This window comes from Montipora capricornis, chromosome 6 (assembly GCF_036669925.1).
Source record: "Montipora capricornis isolate CH-2021 chromosome 6, ASM3666992v2, whole genome shotgun sequence".
Lineage (NCBI taxonomy): Eukaryota > Metazoa > Cnidaria > Anthozoa > Scleractinia > Acroporidae > Montipora > Montipora capricornis.
The window spans coordinates 35,401,292-35,406,291 of NC_090888.1; the positions used below are offsets into that span (position 1 = coordinate 35,401,292).

The 5,000-nt window shown below is 38.5% G+C and overlaps 2 protein-coding genes across 2 annotated transcripts in view; both read right to left on the bottom strand.

Moving 5' to 3' along the window:
- The window catches only part of LOC138052008 (nucleolin-like), a 7,217-nt gene extending 4,693 nt beyond the window's left edge, over positions 1-2,524 (bottom strand). Inside the window, exon 1 of the mRNA XM_068898356.1 lies at positions 2,447-2,524. The gene's annotated coding sequence lies outside the window, so the exon portion shown is untranslated. The remainder of the gene's footprint in view (positions 1-2,446) is intronic.
- Positions 1-5,000, bottom strand: part of LOC138052024 (large ribosomal subunit protein bL20-like) — a 596,113-nt gene that overhangs the window by 71,471 nt on the left and 519,642 nt on the right. The gene's annotated exons all lie outside the window — the stretch shown is intronic.

Sequence of the window (5,000 nt, forward strand, 5' to 3'; positions counted from 1 at the left end):
TTGCGTTTTTTTTTTTTATCATACTCAACTTCGCCAACAATGTTGATTTTTTCCTTCTCGATTCCAAATTTCAATCTCTTGTTGTAAGTGAATCTCTCTGCTTTTTTCCGTCAATTTGTTAATTGATTGGAAATTTGCCGCGAGGCAATTGCCATTAATTCAAGGCGGAAACTTACAAAAAAGTTATTAATGCACCATATAAATTTTACTACATTTTAATCAAATCCTCTATTTAAATAGTGGTAGTACACCTCTATCTCACGGTAACATTTGAACTTCACATTGTAATGCAACTTTTGGACTGTACTGTGTTAACATTGTATATACCAATACCAACCCTCGGTCATGATCAATTGAAACCATTCTTCCACCTATGCACCCACGAGACTGTTCTCAGAACTATTTTCTCTGTTATTTAAACAGTGAACAGTAAAAAAGGCAAGCGGCACGGAGCACACTTTAATTTTCGAACCAATTTCAGTCATTCCCTTTGTCTAGGAAAAGATGAAATATTGACCTCATCCGTTCATAACATGTTAGGAAACTTTTGGATGACGGGATTTGACCGAATGGTTTATTTATTCATCTTGTTTACTATTCCTCAGTAGACGAGATGAGATAGTAAAAATATAAACGAAAAAACCCTACAAATATATGACTTCAGAGTATCGGCAAACGAATCACACAATAAAAAAAATCTTCTTTTCGATGACGTAGTGCCATTTCGGGCTAAAGCCCGTAAGCGCAAAAACTGAACGAAACATGTGGCCTCGAATTGGGCTTCAGACGAAAACCCCACTGATGAGATAGGCTATGGTCCCCATAATTGGTTAATATGAAAAATACCATAATACTCTTAGTCTGTCCCTCCAAAATTTTGTATAAGCCTTGTTTCCATTCAGTCTTGGGACTTATAATGGTCCCAAGAGAAACTGGAAACAATGCTTATGCAAAACGTGGGAGGGAAAACCAAAGAGTATTATAGTATTTTTCATATTGGCTAATTTAAAGGCACATTGCCAACCTTGATGCAACGCGATCGTTTGTTACTTTTTTGAAAATGGCACTATAGTTGAATAGGGTATTCCGATTGGTTAACTATTTTTGTCGCGCCAATGTCTGTAATTTCGTGAAACACGAAATCCATGCGCGGCGCCAAATGCATTCAGGTGGAAACTGGGCCTTTATGAAAAACTACTCAGCCCCATCCAATAGCCCTTATTCACAATAGCGGCCATGTTGGTTTTCAAATTGTCATGCAAATTAGCCATGTGTTATGCTGGGGGAAAAACATTGGAATAAAGGCAAATTGCGGAAAATCGACACGTCGAAATATTGAATTAACATTGATAAAAGTACATTTTAGAATTTAGAATTAAGTACCTTTTATAATAATTTTATATCTTTTAATTGCCTCCGACATTTTGACTTTCTATTTCGTTATCTGCTAATTTTTCAGCAAAAAAAAAATCCAAGTAACTTGTGCAAGCATTCTGTTTTACTACTCAGGTGATAAACATTCAATGAACATGAAACAAATCATCTGCGTGGCTAAGATGTTCGTTATAACCTCTCGAACTTGTGTTGTTTGCCCCATCAGAAGTGTGTAGCTAATTTACAATAGCAAATCCAACATGGCGGCTATCGTGAATAAGGTCTATTATTGTTGAGTGTTTTTATATGAGACTTGGGACATTTGAAATAACACCTGGTGTCAAACTAAAACAACCAGAAGAAATACGGACGACTGAGTGACCAAGATGTCAAAACAACTTGCATAGCATTAAAAACAAGAGGGAGGCTTTTTCTTTATTGCACTACACCATTTTTGAATTTTTTCTTCAGACGAATATTCTTAAAACAGCTGAATTAAGTGTCACTGTGTTCAAGTGTTTCGTTGTCACTAATTTAATGTCAGATTTGTTTTATAGTGAGTCATTTAAAGACATAATGGATGCATTTAGACTTCATTAACGTTTCTAATTTTCCACATCTTCTTTAGCTCTACCTTGTTTTAATCGACACTTTAAGGAAGAATTTTTTCTCACCAATTTCCTGTTTTTTCTATTTTGATGATAGAGGCGAGCTTAGGTTGTCTTTAATCGAGCGTGTGACTACTCTAAAATGTGTCTGCATCAAACTCTGAGAGGGTCAAACAGCCCTTATTTTGTGAAAAATCTCAACTACCTTCATGCAAAAGAAAAGTGTCTTACTTGAAAGAAATATTACGCGAGCAATTAGCGGAAGTAAAGCAAATCTCAACACGAGTAACCAATGTATTGCTATTTTAATTACCGGGAATTCTAAAGAGTTAAAATTGACCACGTTGAAGTTAGATATTTTTCGCTCTCTTTTAAGTCGAATAGTAAACAGAATAATGCGTACTCCCTTAATTAAGGTGGCATCCAAGGCAGGACTTAAAAAGACGTAAGACAGTGTCACTTACCTTATCCGTGTACCTATATCACACCTTGCCTTGGTCTTGACCTGATCCGTCTGAGCTTCAATTGCCACTCAAACACTTTTTGTCATCTGCTTGTGGGATGAGGTGACGTAAGATTAAACGCTTGGTTTGACTTTTTCGTGAAATATATATTATTATTTTAAACCTCGTATCTTTAGTTTACCGTAAACATTTTTCCACGACCTGTTAAAAATAATTTTACTTAATAAGAGTATTACCTTGTTTTCGAAGGAGCGTCTTTACCGTTCAGTTGTTTTCGTTTTTGCTGACAAAAACTTTCCTCTCGTCCAAAGAGGTCGCCAAATATCAGAAACGTTTAGCCATATTTTTTTACAGTAAACAATTTCATCTAGTTTTGCAACCATTAATCATTGGTTTGACCAGTGGAAACCTGCTTTATTTTTCAAAACAAAGTTATTTTCTGGAGTACTTTAGCTCTTCAAGAATGGACAGGGATCCTTATTCGTTTGATGTTCGTTCCTAGGGGGTCCAGATTTCACAAACGTGCAAGTAGACGTTCTAGCAACCACAGTCATGAATGAGAATGAGTACAATAAAGAATGATCCTCATTGAAAAATGATATGTTAAATTTTAATGTTATTTTGCTTCCTCGAAGAAACTTGTTTAGTGGTCATTAAAAAAGACTTCAACAAGACGACTGCAACTTTAACTCTATGCCGGCCACCCCTTTTATTGACTTGCATTTACCAATGCTTAGACGCCTAATATATCTGAATTGAAAAACAAATACGATATTCTTCAGGTAGGAAGATCAAACATTCATTATTAAATGGTCAGCCGGACGATTCGTGAGAGTAGAGCCTGACAATATATCGCAACAAAAACTCGTTGCTTTCTTGCATGCCTTTTGGTTTTAGATTTGTTCCTAAGACCATTCTAAATAGATTGCGTAAAGAATTCTGTCGGAAAACTTGTTCGAAAGTGAACTGCAAAAGTCACCTAATGTCTTCTTTTAAATGTCTATCGCAATAAAAGGTATCTCTACAATCTCGAATTGTAGTTCTTTATTTATTTCGATTTAATGACAGACACGACTACGGAGGCCCTTCCAGGAAGGGGTGGGGGTCTTAGTTTCCATGCTCGCTTTAAAAATTTGCTTTTCTTCCCTTGTTCCCAAAATTACTTTCAACTTTTTGATCCCCTCGTTCCTTCAGCTAAGGTGTTGTGTTTTTGCTCCCCTGTTCCCCAGTTCAAATTAACCATGGTCCCGTGTTCCCGAAATCCTTGGGAGGGCCTCAATACGCTTGTAAAACCACACTCAGACAGACTATCTCAATAGGTATGAACTCACAGAAATTACAGATCACGACTGATAAACAAGTCATTATCCTAGAAAGTATGAATAAGTGTCCAAAGCCGTATTAGAATATACTATAAATAGGTTCCCAAAAAGTCGTCTAAGCCGAATAAGAATTCATTCAGAAGTTCCTTTTAAACCAAAAATGCTAGAAGCTGTTCTCACTAAGAATGTAAAGCCTAGTTTCCATATATGATCTGCATCGGTCTGCGACGGTCGGAAGCTGTCTGCATCGGTCTTCTCGCAGACGATCGTAAACAACGCAGGTAAATGTTTTCATTTAAATCTGAAGCGGTCTCAGACAAGCGTACCACTACTCCTCTGCGAAGCGAGGAGAAAAAGTCTGATTAGACGTGTTTCAAGGCGAACAATAGTGTGTCGCCGATAGGACACAGATCATCTCAGACACACGTTTCCATTAAAATTGTCTTAGTCGGAAGCGTCGTAATGGTCGGGAAAGTAGAACTAGATTCAGCTTTCTCGATCATCCAGACCGTGTGCCGCAGATCGCCTCAGACGCCGGGGACAAATGTTTCCATATGTCTGCGACGTGGCTCAGACCTCTCGGCGATCTTGTCGCAGACCGATTGCAGACCATTGCAGATCATATGGAAACCAGGCTTAAGTAAATTGTACACATTTACAATTCGATGAAAATAAGAAAACGTCAGAGCATTTCTTCGTGCATATTTTGTCCAAAGTAGAGGAATGGAGATGACATGTGAGGCTTTTTTTATTGAGACAAGCCAGGGGGACTCAATGCTGTGGGCGCACGTTAAGGCCGGTACACACGAGGGAGCTTGCTCCTGAAACACGCTCCCGAAACACGTTCCCGGGTTAGTAGGGAGGTGAATGATGAAACAACCCGATTGGGGCATGGGAACTTTGAAAGTGAGTTAACAATGAGTTGTGGATGAAAAAATAAGCCAATTTGATTGGCCAACTGGAGACACGCCATGTCACGGCAAGCAAATTTCAGTACACACCAGGGAGCTTGCTCCTGAAACAGACTCGTGCAACAGATTTGCCCCTGGAGCTTCAACAAGTTGCAAAAATAGTGGAGACACTTCACCTTCTTGGGGCGTCATTAATTTCCCTATTATCTCTCACACTGCGGCCCCCCTCCCCCCCTTATCAGTGTTGCTAGCAAGACAAAAAAATGTTGGGAACTTAAGCAGTCAACATTGAAAGGGGGAGAGGGGAGAGGAAGTTGGAAA